Source organism: Mixophyes fleayi, chromosome 12 (assembly GCF_038048845.1).
Source record: "Mixophyes fleayi isolate aMixFle1 chromosome 12, aMixFle1.hap1, whole genome shotgun sequence".
NCBI lineage: Eukaryota > Metazoa > Chordata > Amphibia > Anura > Limnodynastidae > Mixophyes > Mixophyes fleayi.
The window spans coordinates 37,091,580-37,118,879 of NC_134413.1; positions in this window are offsets into that span (position 1 = coordinate 37,091,580).

The window sequence follows — 27,300 nt, forward strand, 5'->3', positions numbered from 1 at the left end:
TCGACTGTTTATATTATATTTTGTACTGTGCTACGGAGCCCTTGTAGCGCTATATAAATAAAAAATAACAATTATGGGCAGCACGGTGGTGTAGTGGTTAGCACTTCTGCCTTACAGCACTGGGGTCATGAGTTCAATTCCCGACCATGGCATTATCTGTGAGGAGTTTGTATGTTCTCCCCGTGTTTGCGTGGGTTTCCTCCGGGTGCTCTGGTTTCCTCCCACACTCCAAAAATATACTGGTAGGTTAATTGGCTGCTAACAAATTGACCCTAGTCTGTGTGTTTGTGTGTGTCTCTGTCTGTCTGTGTCTGTGTGTGTGTGTATGTTAGGGAATTCAGAATGTAAGCTCCAATGGGGCAGGGACTAAACGTGAGTGAGTTCTCTGTACAGCTCTGTGGAATTAGTGGCGCTATATAAATAGATGGTGATGTTGATGATGATGATGAATAATAATAATAATAATAATAACTGGAGTTTTTTAGGCACTAAAAAGTAGCACTCAATTTCACGAACTAACAAGTCACTTATCGTGGCCAACTACTCCCCCTATTCATGTTTGCAAGCCAGACTATGAATTCACTTTCGCTCACATGATGAGTCCAAATGGAATATGATTCCAAACACTTCTTGATGTTATGGGAAGGTCAGACAGGCAGTTTACACTGAGCACTGATCAGCGTAATCTGTACATCTGATCTTCACATAACACCAGGAAGTGACATCATAATCCGCCTTCTGAGGGCGGAAGTACCGTACACATCGCATTTTCCGATGCTTAATTATGTCTCTAACCTGATTGGTTTTGAACTTCAGGAGTGACTATTTAAACTGCCATCTCTTCATCATGCTCAACACCCCCTGAGAAATTCAAACAAGACAAAACATGTCTGGGGGGTCACCTGGGACTTATCTTCATCTTTGGGGAGACAGCATCTTTTCCTTGGCGATGGATTTGGAGGTTTTTTTACTGGCCATATGGACATCTAGCCTGAGGATTTTTGCAGATAAGCCCAGTTGTGTTTTAATTCATGTACGAATAATATACTAATTTTACTTTGTGTGGAATTAAACCTTTTTGAAAAGTATTTTGCCAAGTTTTATATTTGCCAGTCTTTTTCACTGAGCCTACACAATAATTTGTACACGCTATATCTAAAACAATTTTCTGGTACACATACCTATTCATTTCTCTTGAGAATGTACTATACTATACTATATTATATTTTGCTTTCTCTGAGTTGAAGAGTGCTGTGATGCTATGAAGACTAGGGGGTATATTTACAAAATTGTGGATTTGAAAAAGTGTAGAGATGTTGCCTATAGCAACCAGAGTCTAGTTTTCATTTATTACATTCAAAAAAATTGCAGCTAGAATCTGATTGGTTGCTATAGGCAACATCTCCACTTTCTCAAACCCGCAGTTTAGAAAATATACCCCTAAAAGTTTCCTATACGACCATACCTAATATTGAAGAGGATGTTTCCATATTGTTTCCCTTCATTTCCATAAGATAAGCCATATCTTGATTTATTTTTGGTATGCATTGTACATAGTGTACTATGTTTGGCACTTTTGTTTTTTACTTTACTTATTGCACTAGCAAACAGGTGCATGAGAAAGAAGCAGCTTTAATGTATCTACTTCTATATATTTGTGTGTGTGTGTGTGTGTGTGTGTGTGTGTGTCACACACACCTTTTATTTTTATTACTTTTAACAAATCATTGTTTGGATTATTCACAAGTTTTATATTTGTTATTGCTTTTTGATATGAAATTTTATGAAAGTTAAATTCTAGTCTACCTTTGTGAGATATAAAAAGGTCTGCTTTGCTGTTTCATACATAGAGGTATGTAATATAGGAAAAGTAATAGACCAACCTATATACTGACATGACTAGCAAGAGCCCACCCTTTAAATTAAATTGAACCCAGAGCACTTGTAAACTGGCCTGTATAATTATCTTTAATTGCAAGCACAACTAACCGTAACGTGCACCTACTCTACAAATTCAGTTGAACTTGGAGCACTTGTATGCTTACTTTAGGAATGCATTTTTTTTATTTATCACATAGTTTTTAACTTGTGTCATAATGTAAATTAATGCACATAAATAAACTAGAAATTAAGCAGTTTGTCTAACTAGTTACAGACTCTAGTCCCTATGGAGCTCTGATTTAAAAAATGTATTAACAAACTGATAGTAAACAAAAGTTATAATTAAAGGGTAGAGACAGGAAAATATAAATCTTACAGGAATAATGTTTCCTCTGCCCATGCACTGTCAGATTTCTATATAGCTATCAGGATAGATAGTACCATAAAAGAAGTCTATTAATGATCCATCGTATTTTCCTCATGTTAGTTATCATTTCATATCACATTGATAAGAAATGATATAAACTGAGTATTTATTAGCATTGTTGAGCCGGGACAGCAGCTTCGATAGAACCCGGCCCTCGGGAATAATCTATAGTAAAGTAATTGCAATCGTGATAGTTTTGCTTACAGGTTCTAATGGCCTGTGCAGAATGTTTGATGGGGAGGAAGACGACGCTTGCTGGGGAGGGATCCCTCTCCTACGATGCTCTCCCCATAGGATAGAACGGCTAACGCTATCTTCAGACCTCAGAGGTTGATAAATAGTCTCCTATATAACTGCACAGCCATGACATTATGACTTCATTTGGTTTGTGTCATGGTGGGATGTTTGTCTTATTTACAAAAACCCTTGGTCTCCTTGGCAGTTATATATATCGTTTTTTACATTTTCTTTTTTTAACTCTTTCTTTTCATGGGGATTTTTTTTACATGACACCACAAATGCGAATAATATCATAATAAAATTGAAATACAATAGATCCAAACAAAATAATAATAAATGTTAATTACAGCATTTACAACTATCTATGGCTGAATCCATTCTACTGTAACTCAATGGAAGATGGAAGGAGTTTGATATAAAATGCTTGACACCACTCACCAGTCTCACAAGATGTATATGCACATCAGTGGATAAATAAAATGTGAATCCTCTGTGTAGCTCCCAAAAGAAAAACAACCTGAATTAAAAAAAACAAAGGGGTAAATTTATCAAGCTGCAAGTTTGAAAAAGTGAAGATGTTGCCTTTAACAACCAATCAGATTTAGTACATTCTACAAAATGACAGAATCTGATTGGTTGTGATAGGCAACATCTCCACTTTTTTAAATCCCCAGCTTGATAAATTTACCCGAAAATCACCTTTTCAGGTTCAAATGGCTGATGTTCACGAATGGCCTTGATGAAGCTGGAGTAGTAAAACTAATTGGGTGATATGTGATGCTGTTGTTTTCTAGCTGAATAACCCCATTACCTCCCCCTGCCCCCCCCCCCTAGTAATTACAGTCCCATCTTTACCAATTCTTGTCTATTCACCTTTCTTTGTGCTTGTTCTTCCCCCCTCTTTCCCCTTACATCTCTTTATTTTTTCTCTCTCCCCTTGTTTACACTTCATTCCATATTATGTTCACTAATGTACATAACACACATTCTTTTTTTTTTACCTCCCATAGCTTCTACCATTCTGGAACCACCCACATTCACAGTTCTACTTTTCATCCTTGACAACAAAACTGAGGACCACCAGCTCTGGTGCAGCATCACCCCACACTTCTATCTATAGGATATCAAGGGACTTCACACAGCGCTCCTACTGAACAGATACGTTCTTAGGTTGTTTGTCTTGGAACTTTGGTGGCTACATTATTCATCCATTGATATTCTTATATATCAGTCTGGTGAATGATGCCAATCTATAAGTGAAATATTATTTTCATGTACTAATTTGAAGTGCGCTCCACAATGGATGTCGGGCGGGCGTGATGACGTCACGCCCGACATGCACTGCGAGCGCGACGGAGGAGGAGACCATGGAGGGAGCCGGATCGCCAGCTGACAGCACCGTAAGTATTTTCTTCTTTTCTTTTTCCAGGTTTTTTTTTTTGGGCTTCCTCCGACGGGCCCATATATATAATCATTTTAAATTTTTTTTTATATATAGGGGCCCCAGTGCACTGCTGTGCCCGGGGCCCCAAGATGGTCTTAAGAGGGCCCTGTTTCAGACCCGCTCCTTGTTGAATACGGATGTGCATATTCCCGATATATGTGTGTTTGAAAAAAAGCGCACAAAAAATGATCGTTTTGCATTCCTTGATGAGTCAGGCACAGTATATGTACAAGAAAAAATGGTCAAAAATCAGATCAAGGGCCCAGCCTGTTATTTGGTTATCATTAACAATCCTGAAATACTTGTACAAATGGCACTACATTTTCATTTGCATATAGCAACTATGATATATATCCTATCAGTAGAAAATGCTGCTTAAACTGTAGTTTGCGAGTGGCTGAGTTTGAAGGGTTAAGTGGCAGTGTGCCATACCTCACACTCACTGTATGGACATCCCTTCCTCTGACAGGTGTAATTATAAAATGAAAACCTCGGTCATCTCTGTGGGTACCTCTACATGTGAGGAAATGCTATAAAGGAAGCTTACAAATGAGTAATCATTTCCAACAACTCACAACGGCACTCACAGCAGGAAAGTGCAAGAATCAGGGAAAGTTTAGGCCGAGGAGCTGATTAAGAAAAAGATTCCTCTCTGTCAGGGGCAGGAATTGTACAAGTGTCCCCAGGAGAATACATTTTCACCTGAAAGCAAACTGCATTAGGAGCACCATACAACTGTAGAGAGAAGGACAGTGATCTGATTAGGAACAAATGCTAATTTACACAAGGGCTCCAGCTGAAATGGAACGACCGTTTACCACTGGGTTTGTTAATTTGCACCGGACACCATTATCTGCGGTGCATCCTGATATACGCTCAAGGATTTCACATCATTATCTGCTGTTCAGATACATAGCTAATGTTACAAAATATATTGATGCTGGGATATTCCTTATCCGTAGGATTATTTATTGAATTGCACTTGGGAATTGTTTTGGTTCTTCCATTTATATGCCAGCATCATAGAATCAATAAAGGGCTGGTTCAATACCATCTAAGCTTAGATATTTCATAGAAGTGAAGATTAAACGTAAAATTAGCTAGTATATTGGCCACTGTATACTCGATTATTTCTTTGGCATATTAATGAAGAAAAAGATCCCCCGCAAGTCCCATAATTATATAAGGCCTGATTCATGAAGGAAAGGAAAGCAATAAAAACAGGAGTAACTTTGCACCTTGGCAAAACCATGTTTCATTGGAGGGGGGGGTAAATTTAAAATGTGGGGACAGATTTATAGTTGGGGTAAGACATGTCCTAGATCAACTTTACATTTCAGTGTAAAAATAAAGCTATCAAGTATTTGTCTGCTACATGAAAAAACAGTCAGTATTTAACATATGTGCAAATAATAAACTAATTTGCACCCCTTGCATTGTAACATGGTTTGTCCTTTTTTTTGCCTTACATTCCTTAATGAATTAGGCCCATAGTGTATAACATGTAAGCAGAGAAACCAAAGGGCAAATATCATCTAAAAAAAAGTCTCTCTGAACAGTAGTTTGTATTACCAAAATTCATCAGCAGCATCTTTTTCTATTATTCTCCTTAAGTGTGATGTCTCCCCTGACAACCTTTAGAAATTCCACGGCTCCGTCATTGGCATGTTAATATTACAGTATATGGATTCTAGTACAAATTCTGCAACACAGGACATCACATGGCAGAACAGATATCTTTGGAGTATAACATTAATCAAAGGCTGAGAAAATAAAAAAACATGCAACTGTCGGGGTTCATAGGCTGAGAGATGCAATCACCAGTATCAGCATCTGTAACTTATCCATGGATAAGAGCCAAGAGAAGATTGAATGTGAAAGATGGGGATTGAATGGCTGTGGATGGTTTGGATGGCTGCCATTGCAAGCAGTTCACTGCTCAAACCTCTCCCGGCTGTTAGACTGAAATGACAGTCAGATACTAGCACTGGGTGTATGTTCCAACCGTGCAGGACCTGCGTAAAGGACGCCAGTAGTTGTATCAGTTTTGGGGGAGGGGGAGAATATTGAGTAAATATACATTGTATGGGATTTTCTTCTTTAATGCCATTGTGCCACAAGTTACACTCAGTCCAGGGACCTGCAGAATTTGGTTAAAATCTCTGCCCGCCCAGCCTGTATCTGCAAACATGTGGCAGACAAATGTTTTGTACTTCCCCAATAGTCTGTGCTGTGCACAATTCCTCCCCCATAGATGCAATTTGACATTAATATGCACATGCATTATCAAACTCATTTCTCTTTACAGGAAACACAAAAATACAAACAAATACTGATAGTTTAAATTCTAGTTTTACATTCTGTACTTTCCAGCCGTGGATCAATTCAGAAATTATCACAATAACTGCCCTTCAACATATAATAGCCTATGGGAAATGTGGCTCAATACTTTTTCCATCACTAAAACAGATACATATACACTGATATATGATTAATATAAATCATAATGTGTTACTATCAATTAAGCCTAAAACCAAACTGGTATTGTCTGAGGAAGCACCCTCTTGGATAAAGTAATACATTGAAACGGCCATTAATTGCCTTGTTTGGGTTAGAGTTAAAACAATGCAGGGATATCTTTCAACATTTTTAAGCCTTTCACTATGTATAATATTTAGAGGGTCTATGATAATGTTAGATTTATTGTAAATATGTACTATACAATTATAAAAAATATATAGATTAATTTTAGAAAAAGCTAAATGAAAACATATACTGTTAAAGATATTAAGTGTGAACGCAATGTTCACCAATGGCACAATTGTTAACCATCAGGAAAACCTAATTAAACATGCTGACAGTGCAGGTGTAAGTACTCCATGTGTAAATGCATTTTTTTTTTCAGGAAACGTTCAGATTTTCATTTGTATCAAGCTTGAATTGATTTCACATTTGTGTTATGTTTTAGTTATGTCATAAAGAAAAAATGCAAACAATGATCTTTACGTTTATACTCAATATTTGCAACAAAGTGGTTAAAATTGGAGTAAAGTACATTTTAAAAATCTTAATTTTCCCAGGTACTTATATTATTCAACATATATGTGGTACCTACAAGATGTCTGGGCAGCACACCCCAAACACTATAGTAGTAAATGATTAAAAAAAATAATAATAATTTTCCGCAACCGAAAATGCCAAAATCTCTGTGATCCCCCAACCAATGTATACACTCTAGAAAAAAATATTACAACATTTTTAGAATTCAAATCAGAAATTTGTGTTAAATTTTGGTAAATTTTCAATTTCACACATGCCTATGTTCCTGAAATCCTTTCACTATAAAAAAAACCACACAGATTGTGCAGTATACACACAAAAACACCTCCCAAAAGCCCTGATTTGGATGGAACAGTCCTAATTTTTGTAAGCTAAAAGAGGTGTGGCCTACTGGGAAAGAGGAGTGACACTGAGGAGAAACGGGGCGTGGCATGAGCGTATCGACACAGTACTATTATTATTGCTTGTAGTAAAGGCGATGGGGGAAGATGCAAGTGTTTCCCGCAGTTGTTCACAAAAAAGAGAGGGGAAGAACCTCCCTCATTTAGAGACGTTTTTCTCCTTAAGAGAAGATAAATATTAGTTACCTTGAAATTTGTATTATTTTATTCAAAAAATGTGTATGGCTTCACCTCACGATTGGTGTGGGCACATATTTACTGGTGTGCCTAGGCATATGACCCTTTATTGTACTTTATTGTAGTGGTACAGCGGGGGTAAATGTACCCCACGCTATTACCCTGCTGATTAACTCAAGAGACATAAAGAAACCAGTCTGGTAGCTGTTTGCATTATTCTACAGTGTGGAGCAGCTCTTGTTGTTTTAGTAACTTTGTACTGTGATTTATGCTCATCTTATGCACCTAAGATCTGTAATATTATATTCAAAAGCGGTTATCTGCAACACTTAGCTGTCATTAAAAACAAGGTCTTTTGCACTGTTCAAAAGCTCAATGACAGCAACATAAGGAATGAAGGGAATGCTTTACACTCCTTGTGAATATCTTTCCTGCTGGATACAGAGTTCTACTAGTTTATTATACATGTGGAAAGCCATGATCCACAGACCTTCATAAGCAATCATTAGCACATCCAAAAGAAACATCATCATCAATGGCAAGAAGTTGAATGACACTTGACTCATGACCTGAGTCAAACCCAGGTCACGTATGCGCAGATGTAACGAGACTGGCCCACTCCATTGATCGTTGCCCGCCAGCATCACTGTGCAGCTGCCCAGTTGAAACTTTATTAGTAAATTGCGTAAAGCAGCGATAGAAAATGTTATCACCATATAATACTAAATAGGCCTGTAAATATCATCTAATATAGCGTTGTAAGTTATATGTTGGTACTGTATAAATAAAGGTTAATAATATATTATCTGGTTGTCGTCTTGTGTCCTGTTTTATGTTAAGCTTGAAGTGCAAAGTTTTCAGCGAAGATGGTATTTATAAAAACTTATTTCATGGAACTGTTTACTTTCACTAACATGCCATTATCCCATTATGATGATAAAATACACTTAAAGACTCCTCAGTGTTAACAAGCTACACAGAACGCCTTTAATCGCGTTCTAATTTTTACTTAGAAGCATCTCAACAGTATGAATTTTGCATGCATTATGTTTTCCTTAAAATAGGGAAATTATGCATCTAAAAGAAATATGCCTTAAGTAATGGGGTTCCATACAGGTTACTTTAATCACTTTCACCGGCAGTTAAAGCTGTTTTACATCTTATTTGCAACAAAAGGCAAGTCTAATTATCTTCAAAGCGAGTAGAAAATAGTGTGCTTTGCTGCTGATGTAATGCTGAATACTGCTTATGTGAAGTGACAACTAAATACCTGTCACCCTCTTTACAGCAATGCTTGTGACAGAATAACCACCTTTTCTGACCTGGGAGGTAGACAAGGGGGGTAATTTTTTTGCTTTTTAAATAGAAACGATTTTCCACTCTCACCTTTTATGATAATGATAATAATAGTACTTCCAAGAGAGGCGGCTGTTGAATTTTATTTAATGGCCAAGATGCACTTCTGGCTTTAAGGTTCTTTGTAACAACAAAAAAAAAGTCTGGGTTCCCCACGGGCTGCAATTTTTTGTTTGTTTGTTGCTTGTTAATACAGCCTACAAGACCCACAGCATCCGGTACACTTTTCTTATGTTTCTACTAAAGTTTCATCAATTAATAGCTATAGCCGAAACGGTTCTTTAAATTAATTTCTACCTTTCATTGATTAAATCGTTTTGATGCTGCTTATAAATACAATAATGCAAAGTGAAAAATGGTGGCTACAGTAGGGGGTGTATTTACTAGACTGCGGGTTTGAAATGTTGGAAATGTTACCTATACCAACCAATCAGATTCTAGTTGTCATTTATTTAGCACATTCTACAAAATGATTGCTAGAATCTGATTGGTTGCAATAGGCAGGGCTTTTTTCTCATAGAACACTCCGAACGGCATTCCGGCACCTTTTTTCAAGGGGTTTTCAAACTTTAATTAAACTTTTAACCTTTTTTTCCCTCATCTTAGTGTGTGCCCTGCTGGCTTTCCGGCTCTGGCAGAGTCGTGACGTCAGACGCTGCCAGTGAGAGGAGCCGTGATCAAGCAGAGAAGCGAGACAAGAAGCATAGACATAGAAGGTACATACAGACTACAGAAAACAGGGGAGGGGCTCATAAAGAGGGGGCTACACAAAAACGAGGGGGCCAGAAAGAGAGGGCTACAGAAAAATTAAGGGGGCATAAAGAGAGGGCTACACAAAAATGAGGGGTAGAAAGAAAGAGCAACAGAAAAATGAAGGGGGCAGAAAGAGAGGGCTACACAAAAACGATGGGGGCAGAAAGAGATGGCTACAGAGAAATTAAAGGGGCAGAAAGAGAGGGCTACACAAAAACGAGGGGGGCAGAGTAGGGGTGAAAATAGCTAGTGGGCATATGTGAGAAATGTTAGTAGGTAGGCAGCAGGGGACATGTCAGTGTTTAACAGGTAAGTGATGTCCAGTTGTTTTGTTTTGTATTATTAAATCTAACACTTGGGGCCCAGGGCCATCTTTTCCATTGGGCCAGATGGGCAGGTGCCCGGGGGCCCCACAGGCAAGGGGGCCCCATAGGCAGGGCTCTTAATTAGAATAAATCATCCTGCAAAAGAAAAAAACCTGTAAAAAAGACCTTCAAGGGTCACGGAGCAAGTACATCTATCTCTATATATCTATATCTATATCTGTATCTGTATACATCTATATATCTTTATCTATCTATCTATATCTATCTATATCTATATCTATATATATATATATATATATATATATATATATATGTATATATATATATATATGTATATATATATATATGTAGGGGCCCCGGTGCACTGCTTTGCCCAGGGAGCCCATAATGTTGTTAAGATGGCCCTGTTGGGGCCTCCCCTCTAGAAATCCTGGGTTTGCTCCTGGGCAGCAGTGAAGACTGGACAGCATTCTACTTTAGACATCAGTGCATCTCGACTGCAGCCTTGCCAGTCAGCCAGGAGGAGGTTACTTTTTTATTTCACAATTGTCAAGTGTGTGAGGGGCAAGGAAGGGGGTATTGGGGGGAGGAGGGGCGGTAGGCTGAAGATTTGCCTAGGGTGCAGAGCAACCTTGCACCGGCCCTGCGGGCACAGTGCTTAATGAGAAGTATCTGATTATCTAGCCCAGAGGTGTTTGCAAGGAACCATTGTACAGTTTGTATACACTAATCACAGTGTAATACATTATAGAGTGGCTCAATAAGTTGTATAACATGAGTACAAAAGATCTTTTTTTAATAAAAGATTAACAAGATGTGACTTCCGGCACCTTTTTTCTTACAATACAAGCACTGGCTATAGGCAACATCTCCACTTTTTCATACCCACATCTTGATAAATTTACCCCTAGGTCTTCTTTGTGTTGCTAGTTATGTGAAGATACTGCACTTCTGACAGAAAAATACATCAAAATTAGTTAAGTTTTATTTTAATTCTGTGCTTGACTTTTGAAAGCTACAAAGTGGAATGTACTATGGCAGTAGTGTCCACCTGTCGGGACACTAGCCGGATATAACCCTCTCAGACAATTTTGAGATTAGATTGTCTGGTGTTATTATTATTCTAATTACAGAGGAATCGTGACTGGGCAATATCTAGGACCTAGGACAGAAGTGTTCAATCCCACTGCTCAAGTGCTACCAACGGATCATGTTTCCAGGATTTCTGCCTTTAGAAACAGCTGGGATAATTCCTAAACCAGGAGATTAGATTAACTGATCTGTACATGAAAACATGAACTGTTGTTAGCTCTTGAGGACTGAATTTGGGCACCTCTGGCCTAGGAAATCTTGGCGTATAACATTTTCTTGTCATGTCTCAGGCTTGGGGTCATTTATATAGCCCATTATGGATTCAGCTCTTCAATGGCTAATTAAAGTGCATCAGGTGACTACACATAGAAGTAACCAGTATTCTTGAGAATGCAGGAATCAAATATTTAATTGAATTTTTTAATTGAACATTGAAAATTGATGTCACTGGTTCCTAGTGATTCATTGGACTGTATGTTCATGATGATTGGTCCAGTGCTCAACATGGCTGCCTGCAAGTTATGTAGGACAAAGGTGCACTTTAAGGAAGCATGGAAGAGATGCTTCCAGAAGGTTCTAAAATTACCTATGTAATGGATGGGTTGATGGGAAAAGTATATGTGGTAGAAATGCTGCTCTCTTGTACGTGTGTTTAACTGTTACTGTAAATTAATGTAATTTGGTCAAATACAGCAAAAAAAGCAAAACTGTGTAATTTACTCTTTAAATAAATGTATTCAGCTGTGGTTGACCAAGCTCTATTTCAATATATTGCCCTTAATCTATGACCTGCATATGGGTAGGTATAGGTTTGAGAATAAGTGTGTTTGGTTGTTATGTTTGCTATATATACAATGTATACATACAATGTCTTAGACAAATCTATATGGATGTTTTAGTTTAGACAAACTCAATGATATTCATATACATTTATATTTTTTATAATGGTAATGGGAGTCTGTGTATTTCCCCCCCCCCCCCCCCAGTGAAATATGTTGAGGTAAAGTAAATGTATGTATTTTGGTTATGTATGTTTATTTGTATTTGTTTTGAAAAGTATCACATGTCCTTTCAGGGCATTTAAAATGGGTTACTTGATTGATGGTTCAATGGAGAGTCTACTTTTACAAACAGCTTAATTAAACAATGGGATTTATTTATGAATCAGAGGAAGAAGTAATCTGGAGTCAGCCACCACATTCCACTGGAAAATGTTTGCACCTTCTGGGTCTATTTGATATAGGAAGCACATTAATATGTATACATAAATGAATGTATGTAAAAAAAAATGAAAATATTATTTGTAGTTGGGATACTTGATATCAGTGTAGCGCTGATATCTTCTGAATGTCACCATTTAATTTAGACAAATGAAAGACCTGCACCACCCAACAAGATACACTATTCAAGTAAATTAAATATACAAGCATCACGGTTCTTACTCTGCTGCCAAAAAGCTGTGGTCCTAGAATCCTGCCCACAAGCATCCAATGTGGAGACATTTCTTGGTGCAGTTGGAACTTCAGGGAGCAAGGAAAACAAATATTATATGTACTGCGATAATCTATACATAACGTATAGGATCAGCACTTACCTGCAAGTAGATGAGAACGTAAGCTGTAAGCCAAAGAACATTGCTCAGTGTGCCAGAATATCATACATAAAAAGGAAGAACAAATCATCATTGTGTATACTGTGTAAAAAGTAATTAGGAGTTTACTTGCTTTATGAGCTTACTTGGGCAAACTTTAAATTGAATAATTATTCATGATTGACAATCTTGTAAACAGCATCCAATATCAAAATCCATAGATATATCCTTATACCAACAAAAGGAAAAATGTAATCTGTGTAGACAGATGGGTATATTGTTAGTGTGCTCACCTTATATGTATGAATGAAAATTCTCTGTAGCCATTTCTTTCAGCACAGTTCTCCTCCACCATGTGTTACCCAAAAAAGAAAATGCACTTAGTGATATCTGCATACAACGTACATAAAGGCAGTGATCGAAGAGACGGTGTATACGGTAGTATGCTATACAGGCACTTGTCCTAATGCCTTCACTCCATTCCCTTACATTGACATTACATTTTCCATACCGCCACTTCTACATTTCCACTTCGACCACTGCATAAAGGTAAAATAAGATTTTAATCTTACTCTCTCAAAAGGGTTCAGAAGATGTCTAATGAATGGATTCCTTTTCATTTCCACTTGATATGAAAGAGCTTTATTCTAAGTGACATTGAACACACGACACACTCAGCGGTACTGTGTCTCTTCCACATATTTTTCATCTTCGATTTAATTTAGCCGTGTTTGCAACTTTAATAAATAGTATAGAAAGCAAAACATGAGAAAAATTTATAAATGGATATTAAGGGATCCATATCTTATCATAGGGAGTAATTTGAGGTGACATTTTACTTGTGCAAACTTGCAGATTTAGGTCACAGGTCAATAAGTCATAGAGTCAGACCCGGCGCTCCCATTAGGCAAGGTTAGGCAGTTGCCTAGGGCGCCGGGCTCTGGTGGGCGCCACTGAAGTAAAATGCAGATACTATTGTACTGTAATACTGTGCGGCGACCGCTGAGCATACCTTCCACGGCCTCCGCACAGCTTCAGATAGATCTACAGGGAGGGGGGAGGGGCAAGGGGGCCATGGATCGCCACCCCCTCCGCTCCAACAGCTGATGGGGTGGACTGTATCTCCGACTCCTCTCCTCCACTCCCCCTCCACTCACTGACTGTCGGGCGTGACATCATCATCACGGCCCGACAGTGTCAGTGAGGGATGGGACTCAGCAGCAGCAGTGAGGAGCACCTTTAAGGTAAGGAAAGAGAGGGGAGGGAAACATTTAGTCCCGGGGGGGGGGGGGGGGGAGGCGCATTGAGACCAAGGGGGCGGGGCAGTGTGCTGGGGCGGAATTGTGAAATTGTGCCTAGGGCGCGGAGGACTCTAGCTCTGGCCCTGCATAGAGTGAGCATCTGCACAGGTGAATTTCAAATAGTGCAATGGGACAAGCTGTACGTATGCACATAGTGGACAAACACAGTTGCACATAACATGTTGCACATGTTTCAGCTCTCAACCTTTAGACAGTACAGTTAGGGTAAAAGTAGAGGTATATCATATGGACTAGTGGTGTGAATTATATATATTAATGTAGTTTGTAATTTATTTTCCTAATTGTCATTAAATGTGTCTATGTAATGTATGACTGTATTGCACTATATTTATGTGTCCATCGTTCTGATTAATTCATACACCTACAGTAGAGGTCTGAGGGGTAACAAGAGACAACTTGGCTGAGATCTGGCTGTTTAGTTCTAGGGCCAAGCAGCATTATCTCACAGAGTGCTGTTAGTGAGGTTGGAAGATGACCAAACACACAGTACAGAAGCAGCCATCTACAGACTTCATCCACGCAATCTGAATAATACCTAACCTGTTGTGCTGGGGATCCACACTGTTATGTTGTCTGATATAGCTGCAGATATCAATGTGGATGGCCAGCGTCAGGCCTTTACTATTAATCATATTGAGAATTATGCTGCTGAGGTTCACACTTACATGTGTGATTTTTGTTAATTTCTTGATAGGAGAATGCTATGGGGTATATTTACTAAACTGCGGGTTTGAAAAAGTGTAAATGTTGCCTATAGCAACCAATCAGATTCTAGTTCACCATTTATTTAGTACATTCTACAAAATGAAAGCTAGAATCTGATTGGTTGCTTTAGGTAACATCTTCACTTTTTCAAACCCGCAGTTTAGTAAATATACACCATGTATTAAACATTTTTTTTTTTCTTAATTATAAAGTGAGATTATAATAAAAATAATTATTAATAATATATTTGTATTTTTACAAATATTTGGGAGAGTGTTTTGAGAGGTGTTGTTGTGTCTTTCTAGTTGTTTGTATATGTATTATTATGAATATTTTCTTTTTTTTTTTGTATTTAAAACCGTATACAACTTTCCATGTATCTGGAAGAATGTGTGTTACTGTGAGTCTATTGTTATCTGTTCACATATGAATATTACTGAATTAATGTCATTGTGGAATACAGTGGTATACAAATAAAACGTCAAGTTGAAAAATGATCATTCATGTGTATATTTTTTTGTGTATACTCTGTTTGTATAGTTCATGCAATGGAGCTTAGAGAATAAGCAAATCAACATACTACATTATATATTTTGCACCTTGAAATGTGAAAAAGCATGATGCTCTGCAGCTAATAACCTGCTGTATTTTTAGGTGAAGCTCAATAAGTAATTTGCGTTATGCTTGACATGTTATATTTTATGTTTAAGCTGCAGTAGTTCTGGTTCCAGAATATCTCCAGTATCTTGGTTCAGCTCTCAACCTTTAGACAATACAATTAGGGTAAAATTAGAAGTATATCATATGGACTAGTGGTGTGAATTGTACATATTAATGTAGTTTGTAATTTATTTTCCTAATTGTTATTAAATGTGTCTATGTAATGTATGTCTGCATTGCACTGTATTTATGTGTCCATGGTTCTGATTAATTCATACACCTACAGTAGAGGTCTGAGGGATAACAAGAGACATCATTTAGAGTTGGATATATGTCTGTTTTATAAGCGAAAAAAATACTTTTCTGTGTTGCATATGCACACCAAATAGGAGTACATATGCGTCTGTATGCAGATTTGGTCGTATCTTGGGGAGTGAGATTTTATCAATAAATCTCACAGGGGGTCTTGATGCAACAAACCAATCAGAGCGGCTTTTTTCATGTTCTAACCAATCAGAGTGAAGACACTCCTGGACACTCCTGGCCTGTCATTCGTGTCGAGTTTTGGCAGGAGCAATTCAGCATCGTTGAATAGGGTTTTTTATTGATGTATAATAAGGAGGGATTTCAATTGACCGCGTTGCTCTCCCTCACACTAGTACGGTAATTTTAACGTGGATTTCTGCTTGCGCCTCTCAGCGTTGAAATTAACGTACTAACGGTAATAATGCACACTATTACCATAGTAACGGTAATAGTGCGAATAGTGTGAACAAGGGATTGTGAGAGGGTTTATTTCATTATTTCTAAGGTGTGTGAGCTTTTATGCTATGGCAGCCATGGCTATACTGGCACTTCTATTTCTACAAGCACCAGTATATCAAACACTTTAAGGGTGCCAGGGCTTGTTGGGACCAGTAGTGCCACATATGTAAATGCTACATTATTACCCCAACCAGGGGCATTAGGAGGAGTCATGGTGCTATTAGGAATGGTCGTTGTTGGGGAAAATATTTTTTGCAGCCCCAGTTCCCCTAGGGAACTGAACCCCATGCTGAAAAGGCTGGAGCTGTGTCATCAACTTGATGCACTTTAAATGTATCTTCATGCAGATGCATTTAACACACTATGCTGACTGTCAGCATAACCATGGAAAATCTCCATTTCTGTGCACACATTTTACACGTATGTTTTGGATGCTGACTTGTCCAACTCTCCATGTGTCCCTGTGTGTAGGGATTTGTAGCAGTGTGTAGGAATTGTGTTGCTGTGTGTGATGAAAAACTTTGCGTAGAACTGATCAACTTGTTTTGAAGAGTGGTTTGTGTCTGTTTTGTGTATAGGTCAATTAATCTATTTTGGTGCAAGTTTCTTTCATGGCCTTAAGCTTTTCTGTAATACTCCAGACTGGTATTCAGCAAATAATAGCATTTTCTCATGTTACAGTTGCCAGTTCAAAATATATAATTTTCCTATAGAGAGGACAAATTCATAGACAGAGGAAAAAGAAGTGGGTCTAATGGAAGATATTTTAGATTTTTTTTAAATGTTAAATGTACTGCTTTTATATGTAAGCTTTAAGGAAGCAATTGTTGCAATGTCCAAGCATTGTGATGGCAAACGTGCCCCCAAACAGTGCTTATTGGCATATGTGTTTATGACTGTTGCAAAGTGATCTCTTTTATAAATGTAATTTGCAATTGTCCTTTTTCTGTCTTGGAACTTATCCAGTTCCCAGTGGAATTCCTACATCAGCTTTTCAAATATCCTACTTGGCTTATACACTTGCAAATATTCCAAGAGCTTAGCATGTGATGGGACTTTACACATTACCACATTGTGAGCCTTCTATATCCTCCAAGGCTATGAAAGCCTGTGACAAAACTAGCACTCAGCAAGACTTGCCTTAAAAGATCAGAAAATTGCCATGGTGCAACGTAAAGCAATGCAAAGTATAACTGAAAACCGTTATTAATTCTATTTTGTTTACACTGTCAAAAGCACATTATTTCAGAGACCGTTTTTCTCAATATTATATGTTTCTGATCTTCATCTATAGGAAAGAGCTTTCTGTCTGTGTTATGTGTAAGAGGTATTGGCTATGGCAAACGCTATTTTGCGTTCACTCAGTACAGACAACAATTGATTTTTGTGTTAAACTGACAAAGGAAATTTATACAGGAATTCATTTAAATGAAAGAGATAGTGTTAAAAAAAAAAAAATTGTCAGGAAACTCCATTGTTCAGGTACTATACACTCTATGTAAAGTTCTAACAAAATTAAGCTTTTAACTGTTTGATGGAATGCTCCTTGAAGCTGAACAATCTGGATATCAGAGAGTATACAGGACACATCCAGAGTATATCAAGGTTCAATCCAGCATCTACAGGTCCCATCCAGAATATTGAGGACCAAGGGGTGTATTTACTAAACTGCGGGTTTGAGAAAGTGCAGATCTTGCCTATAGCAACCAATCAGATTCTAGCTGCTATTTTGTAGAATGTAGTAAATAAATGCTAACTAGAATCTGATTGGTTGCTATAGACAACATTTCAAACCCGCTGTTTAGTAAATATACTCTCAAGACCTTTTTTTCCTTTTGCCGGTTTTATAACTGTCCCTATAAGTCTGTTGAAGAAACCATTACCCAAACATGGCCATGCACTTGTTTCTCATACTGTCCCTTTAAATGAATAACATAATTAGAAGTTAAAACCGCTCAGTTTGGACTGATACAAAAACAAGGAACATAAATTCATAATTTGATTTCTTTTAATACAACCCTCTTTGAATGCTGCATTTCCGTTGGAACTCTTTCATTATATGTCGGCAGAGTTTGAATTTGACTTCATATAACTAGCTAAGTAGAGTTTTTTGATTTTATATTTTTAGCTGAGCATATCCAAACTCCATAACATAATCAGAGAGCAGTCTTATCTTCTTACAGCAGCTCCACTGACGGATGACAACCAGCCTGCCACCTCTTGGGATTAATTGCCTCTGCTGATATTAACAGAACTGATAGAAATGTATAAACTATCGCTGAGGGTTTGTTTGGTCTGTTTGACACCTGAATATATTTCTTTCATTTTGCAGATATCTACAAGACATTGCCTTGTATTAAGTTTAATGAATCACAACAATTAGGAGCATACCTGGCATGACAATTTAAAAGTGAATAAAAATATATGTAAAAAAACTATGCACAAGAAAAAAAAAATTACATGAGGGATTCTACCTAAATTACCTTTACTTGTTTCCACCCTTGATCTGCATATTTACAGAATAAGAGTCAGGCTTTGTATACATACAATTGCATTTAGTTGTGTACATTAATGTAAACTGCAGAACATTATAGATTAACAGTAGGCATCCAGCTGTTGCCTGGTCCATTGTAATTGAGTTAGTAGAAAATAAAGCATATCATGGTGTAAATATGTATAAACTACTAGAATATACAGCTTGATACTGTTAAATATTTATATTTTTGCTTTAAAAGAGTTTGGGCTGGGACTGGTAATGTGTTTGTTATGGTGTCTGATATGTATTCGCTCTATAAAACAGGATGTGGTGAAGTGGGCAATTTGTGTGGTAAGGGGTAAAGGTGTCCATACAATGGGCAATGTCTGTCAGATTTGCACATATACACAGTCTATGGGCATAATTAGCATGATCAGACAATGACTTCATACATAGTCAAATGCAGTTATTTGACATCTGTGTTTAATGTACTCTAAAACACACCAGTTAGTTAATTGGCTGCTGACAAGGTTAATCCTAGTCTGTGTGTGACCGTCTGTCTGTGTGTTAGGGAATTTAGACTGTACGCTCCGATGGGGCAGGGACTGATGTGAGTGACAACTATTATCTGCACTGCGCTGTGGAATTGGTTGGTGCTATATAAATAGATGATGATGATGATGTACTCCCAAGCAACACCTGATGCCCATCGGTTGTTGATTGACATTGGCTCATGTTTGCTGGGGTTTGCAGTCAATTAGGTTTAAAACTGCATAACTAGCAGTGCTTATGGGCAGCATAAGAAATGAAGTGGAAGGTGGTGTTGCATGTGAAACGTGCTTAAAGTGCGGAATCCTGTGTATAGTATGTTCATAGATGAGCATTGTAGGTGTGATGTATGGTTGTGTAGTGGAGATGTGTCACCAGAGAGTGTGAAGAGTGAACTCACTGTGTGTGTTTGTAGGGCTTATGTATTACCCAGTATTGTTTTATTACTGTTTGTTCCCAATTGTAAAGCACTATGGAATCTCATGGCGCTATATAAATAAATGTTGATGATGATGATGATTTAATAAAATTGCATCCACGTGGAAAATTTGCAATAAACCGATGAGTCATTTGCTTTCATTGTCCATTCAGCACTAGACAGATAAAAGCTAATTGCTGATAAAGGGGCAGGGGCTAGCTGGGCTATGAGGGCAGGGGGCATTTGTAAGATACATGTAAGGTGCATGTCAAACATCCAGGTCCGGAGAGTCGGTTATTTCCTTAAGGAAATGTATCTCTTTGGAGAAGTGTGGAAGGAATTACAAATGAGATGAGTGCGGGAAATGGAAAGCTCGAGGGAAAGTGAGAGAAGAACTATATTGTGGCTATTGTGCATGTCAATTCATTATTCCTGTCTCTTAGCTGCAGTTGTGGACTGTTATACAATGTATCATTGCCTGTCTTAGTTTGTGTCTGTATGGCAGTAGCATGCCTGGTAACATAGTATTATTCATGATTTTTATGGTTTGACTGGGATACATTATATTGACATGCTTGTACATTTCACATCTTCCATTTCTATTTACAGCTACAACTAGATAAATGTGATATTCTCAATTTTTAATGAGATGATCTGCAGACGATTTTATTTATTTTGTTATGCTGCTGCATGTTTGAGAGGCAATGTTTATGGAACACCTCTTGCCCACAAATAGTGGAGGCAGTGTGTTTTGGGGCTGAAACAATTGACAGTGCATCCTGTGAATTCAGTAGTAACAAGTCCATATTCTCACAAGGCTGTTGTTACTAGTGAATAGATAGGTTGCATTGTCATGAATATTGCTTTATCCCATGAAATGACTGCTAGCAATGCGTGATTAGGTAAGAGGTGTAAGAACTATCAGGTTCACTGCAGTACCAAAAGTAAACAGTTTATTTGAGTGCTACAACATTGCTGCAGTAAAGAACTAAGAGTACTAGTGGCTATCTGACAAGTTCTCTTGTAGTACATAGGGAAGAGAGAGGGGTCTTAAAGTATGGATACCAGACATCTGTGTTTTCAAGGAACAGTCCTCTTTTTGGCGGTTCTGACATGATGTCTCCAGCTGAGCTAGTTTGTCATAATGCTGCTTTTTGTGTTTTAGAAAAATATATGAAAGTTGTGTATTAAAATCTGTTGCTAAGCAGCATATACATAAATAACTGCACAATGCATATCTCTATTATACATTGGACCTTCTGTAATTCTAAAAATATGCTCTAATTCTGAGAACTTTGGTGTCTTGCTGGCAGGACCACCACGAGAGACTTAATGGGCCGGTGTATCAACTTCATGGACTCCTCCACAGCTCTATCATCCCCTTCTACCTTTCCTATGTCCTTAGGTAGTAATATTGCTACTTACTTGTCTCTTCGCAGTCACTGCCGGTGCTCTGAATCTGTGGGTGAGAATTTCTGAATATATGCACATATTGCAATTTCAGACCTTGGAGGCACTGTCAGGGACTCTGCACAGGAGACTATGCAGTAGCAGCTGCCCATCTACCCAGACCCCAGGGCAGGCCCCATGCAAGGTATTTTGCACCCACCCCAAGCTTTGTACACCTCTGTTTGGTTGGTGTTGTTGAGCACAGAATTCTGATAATTGTAGGTAATAATATTTTGGTAATTGACTGTGAAATGTGCTGGGACAAATGTGTGTTGGCTTAAGAGACGTTGCTTAGAAGTAGATAGGTATAAAAGATTACTGTAACATCTGCTGAAAGTAAGATCATTTTTGTCCCCTGAAAGCTGATAAACACAATTGGTATTAGTGTAGTAGCAATTGTGCTGGCAATGGTAACAACTGTACCTTGAGGAACATGTAATACCATAGTTATCATCTGTCCATAATTTACAGGGACATAATAATTCCCAGAGTTGTCCATGAAAATTGTCTCTGGAAATGTCTGTGTTTTTCATTACTGACCTACTGCACAATAAAATTCTTATTGTATTGCATTTAGATGTAATTGTTATACCCTCTTCTTATTATCTAGACTTTATTTATGATTATCGATGCAGTGTATTTAAAATGTGAAAAACTGTTACATTTAAACTATATATATTTTGCATTATGTGGGTTAAAGTGCTCCATAGTCCACGAAGACCGTGTTGCGATGTGCTTAGATGCACTGGTCCATTGACAAATTATCCCTGCTAATTGTTTTAAAATGTTGGCAACTATGAAATCATAATATGCTACATCAGCTATGTTTTTACAACCACAGAAGAACCAGTATGGCCCAAGTAACAGTTATACAGGGATTTAGAAATTTAGAGTGAGAAATCTGATCTAGAAAGTCTGCAATATCTAACAGGCTGCTGTGCTGCTTCCACATGTCTAAAGGGCCCCAGCTCAGAATTTACACCAGGACCCTGAAGCCTGGAGCTTGACCACCAACTGATAATTGTCACCAGGAATCTACAGCTCCTATGTAGATAGGTTAGAAACAACTTTAATAAAAATGTAATTTTCCAGAAGAAAAGTTTAGAACAATATATTGCAAATCAGCTTACTATCAATTGGGGATATGATTAAAAATAAATAAAAATAAATGGTAATTTTTTATTAAGCAGTAAAAATACCTGACAATGAGTAATTGCTATCTATGATATTTACTTTGTCACTCCTAACGCATACTGTAGTATTCTTTGAATATTTTATCTTCCTGTCATTGAACTGCAACATGTGTCCCATATATAGTGCTCTCAAGTACAGACAACTACTTATATATGCTCATGTGAACTTTGATAGCACACTAAAGGCTTGCGTGCATCATTATTCTGATGGCACAGTTAGACATGGTTCTTTAAGTTCTGGTTAAGATGCCAGGGGTGTGGGTACATTTTCAATCATGTTGCTCGCAGGCTTATTAGATACAGTACAGTAGCTAAACTGAGAAGGCTATACAGGCCGCACATCTTCTTTTAATGCAAGAGTGTGGAAACTGGCGGATTGATGATTGTCCATAAGCCTCTTTTTGTCAGCCTGCACACTAGATCCAGTCATTCTGAATCAAATCTTCATTTACAAGAGTAATTAAGTGTTCATGCCATCAGGCATCGGGGGTCTGTGCTTCATTAATTATCAACTTGGAATGGAGGAGAAGCTCGATAACAGAGAAATGTGAGTCTCAATGCTGCTTCCCCAGTACTGCAAGCAATTCATTAGTGTCCTCCAGCAGTTATTAGGGAAAGTTTCCAAGTGGCTTCTAATGGTTCCCTTTGCCTTCTGGCCACTCTTCTTTCCTGAGCTTATGGCACAAAGTAATGTCCTAACACTGGATCTTTTGCATGTAATGTGTGTGTGAAGCACAGCTCTAGATGTCTGTAGCTACAGTATTATTCCATGCGGCTAATCTGCTGTCTGGATGTGATTTGAAGCAAACCTCAGTAACATTGTAGCACTGGATGACAGATCCTTACTCTGTAATCTATGTGTGTTTTGTTATGTAGTCAATATGTTGAATATGGTGCATTAGATATAAAATTCTAATGATATGTTTAACTATTTGTCTTTAAAGGTCTCTCAACATTTTTTTTTTAATCTTCCCAACCCCCCACACCACAGAGTTATTTTACTACAAGGTGATAACCATATTTAACCATACTCCATTTATGACATCTACTGCTGACCGATCTGCACAATTCCCAGGACCTAGATTTAAAATGTTATAGATGTTTTGTAGCTTGTGATGGAATTCCTGGGCTCCATCTTCACTGTGCTGTCTTACCTGCTACAATGTTCTAGACCAGGCCTGTCCAACCTGCGGCCCTCTAGGTGTTGTGAAACTACAAGCCCCAGCATGCTTTGCCGGTAGACAACCAGTTGATAGCTGGAAGGGGATGCCGGGATTTGTAGTTTCACAACACCTGGAGGGCCGCAGGTTGGACAGGCCTGTTCTAGACAGTGTCACGAAACTACCATTGGTTCGGCAGGTGATAATGAGGCCCACTGCATGGCAGATACAGAGAGTCAGGGGCCCCCGGTTCCCTCCTTCCTGCACTGAGGCCCACAGCTCACTAGTTCTGCCTATACCTTGTTCATTCATTCTTGTGTAGCGCAATATGGTTAGTAAAGGTTGTTTATAAAACATCCAGATGCACCAAGCTCTTATATTTGTTGGTGATGGGCAGGGCCGGATTAAGGGAATGGAGGCCCCTGGGCTAAGGGCGCCTCCATTCCCCCGTGAGGCCCCCAATGTGAGCCACCCGCCGCCCCCCCCGTACCCCGTGAGGGCTTCCCCCCCCTCCAAGCGCTTACCTCTCACTGTAGTCCTCAGTCCCCGGCGTGCTGTAAGCTCCTTACTGAGGAGATCTCGCGAGAGTTCACTCGCGAGATCTCCTCAGTAAGCAGATTACTGAGCGCCGGGGACGGAGGACTACAGTGACAGTGCTCAGCAGCATTGATCGGGCTGGGGGTGTCCCCGCCCACGGACCGATCAATAATGCTGCTGAGGACTTTGAAGGGCCCCTGGATGCCCGAGGCCCCTGGGCTATAGCCCAGTTAGACCTTGGGTTAATCCGGCCCTGCTGGTGGGTAACAGGCTGCCCTCCGAGCCTTCACCTGCGACTCCCAGCTCCTTCATGCTTTTAGATAGGTATTCTGTAGCCTTTAGCGCTTGTTTAAAATGCCTGTTGGTATGTTATCACAGATAGTCTCTTTCTTTGATTAAACGTATTGTTTTAAATTATTATTGAGATTAAGGGTATTGTGCAGCCCTTTGAAGGTTAGAGGGCCGAACCATGCGGCCCACGGAGTGTATCTGGTTGCCCATCACTGGTCTAGCATATTTAGGTCATACAGCCAGAGCCGTAACTTAGAATTCTAGTGCCCTGGGCGAGAAAGACAAATGCCGCCCCCCCTAGCCCTCAATTTTAACCAAATTAACCTAAAATATTCCTAAATTGCGCCCCCCTTCAGCGCTGCGCCCTGGGCGGTCGCCCCTGTCGCACAGCCCTAGTTACGGCCCTGCATACAGCCACATTCTGTTTTTGGGAAATACTCACTGAAAATAAATCTGTGGCATTGGAAAGGCTCAAAGTGGAAAACATCACTTCACGGTCCCGTCTACTAACACTTTAGTACCATTCCCTTGAATAAATGTACATTTTTCCCTTTAGTGAAAGAAATACTGCTAAAATCCTGCTGATTTTATCCTAGCATATCCCTTAAAATCAGAACGAGAGTGAGGGGACATCAGGACTGTCATTATTACATGTGTCACCTTTTTGTGTTTTTATTGCATTTGAAGTGCTACAAGAAATGCGACTTCCTAGCGTATACAGTATGCCCGAAAAATGTCCTATTGGGAGTATAGGACAAAGCTCTGTTTCCAACACCTCAGAGGACGTATAAAAAATAAGTCATTTTGTGGGGAGACAAATGTTCTGTGCCCCCTGATAAATGCATCTTCTTCACCACTACAACCTCATTGAAGTCATGTCATCCCGCTTACCAAAATTGTGTTTTGCATGTGGCTTCATAATGAGACTCATTTACAGAACATCCTGAACCGCCCTACACCTCCCATCAGAAAATGCTAAATTTTGCCTCCCCCCATAGACATCCCCATCTTGGCCTACAAATCCATGTACTTGTCTGTACGAATGAGTACAAATCTAAGTGTAAATGATATATGCACTCAGGGGCGGGCTGGGCCGGGGGGCATCGGGCCCCCGGGCCACTCAGTGTAACCACTGTTTAGGCCGGCCGACCGCCGCCCCCCGTGGATGCAAACGATTAATATTTCCAGCGGCGCACAGGCGGCCTTATCACATGACACGCAATGCGGCCACGTCAGCGCACAGGCGGCCGCATCATATGACACGCGATGCGGCCGCGTCATCATTGATGCGGCTGCATCGCATGTCATGTGATGTGGCCGCCTGTGTGCCCCCCATGCTGATATGTGCCAGCCCGCCCCTGTATGCACTGCAGGAATGCTGTGTTGATATTTTGCCTTAGTGCCTTATAAATACTTTAATTCATTTGTTATTTACTTTTTATCCGTCTTCTCCCTCTTATTTGTTAACATCCATTCCATAAGGCCAGTGGCATTCTATGTAAAGTAGAATAAAGGAAAATCACCAGGCATTATGGTAATTGAAAAACAAAGACGGCAGATGCATGACAATGTAATTACTAAAAGTTCATTTCTGTTTTTAATGCGCTAACAGATGACATAATCGCTTTTGCCTGTTCTAATGATAACCTGAAATACTCCTATAGATTGTTTTTTCCCCACTTCCTGCTCTTTTAATGTTTTCTAGTTTAATTCCTTTGTTGGAGAAAAATATGTACTTGATAATAATCAACTCCGTAGTAAAGGGCCCAATACTATTTCTTTCTATGAAATTGCTGTTTCACAAAACGTGCAGCAGTGCATCTATTTTATAGCACCGTTAAATCCAGCACCATCGGTCAAAACTTAAAGGAGAACGCTAACCTTTCTTGTTTATTTTAAATAAATTCCTCTCCGTCCAGCTTACAAAAAAGCTTTGAGCTGCTTCATTGGAGAATTGCTCATAAATTATAGCTTGGAGAATTTTGAAATGGATTGAACTAGGGGTCAAAGAAATGAGGCTTCCATAGTTTTGTAATAAGAAGCCAGGACACTATCATTCATTTTGGTTTCCGGATAAAATAAAATAATAATAGGAACTTATTTTGTTCATTTGCAGCAGGAGTTTGAATTATGAAATTTAAAATTATAGTAGAAAAAGGGTCTGTCCTTGTAAAACTGTGACACGTTGGAACCCTACAAAGGAATCTTATAAGACAAACTGTGGCTACCATTCATTTAGCTGCTTTTGCATCCTAGCTTAGTCCCACTCATTAAATTTTCCTGAAATGGACAATGTGTGGGCAGATCTAGGTATTGCATGGATGTGTCAGGATGTGGACTCTTTTGTCATTTTGCAATTTCTTCTATTTAAATGTTTTCAGAATAGAGATGAAATTTCGCGTTACTCTATATACATCATCATCATCATAAATTTATATAGCGCCACTGATTCCGCAGCGCTGTACAGAGAACGCACATTAGTCCCTGCCCCATTGGAGCTTACAGTCTAAATTCACTAACATACACACCGAGAGAGAATAAGGTCAATTTAAAGGCAGTCAATTAACCTATTAGTATGTTTTTGGATTGTGGGAGGAAACCAGAGCACCTGGAGGAAACTCACGCAAACACAGGGAAAACATACAAACTCCACACAAATAAGGCCATGGTCAGGAATCAAACTCATGACCCCAGTGCTGTGACGCAGAAGTGCTAAACACTAAGCCACCATGCTGCCCAAATATACAATGTGGATCACTTTTCTGCCTGTGGGAAAATGTTTTGGGTGAGTGGTCCCAATCCCTAAATACAAGTACAATTTAAAACAGGTTCCCAGGTGCCTGGGAAGTGGAACCTTTGTTACATGTCTATTTTTTTGATTCAGTTTCAAATGTTTACAAAAAACAGTAAGGGAGCAGTAAGGGAGCAAATGTCATTTACAATTATCAACAGTTTTCAAAGCAACAGGAACATCAGGTTAAAAAAAAATATTCAAATATATAAAGCAGTGAGAAAATAACAACACAT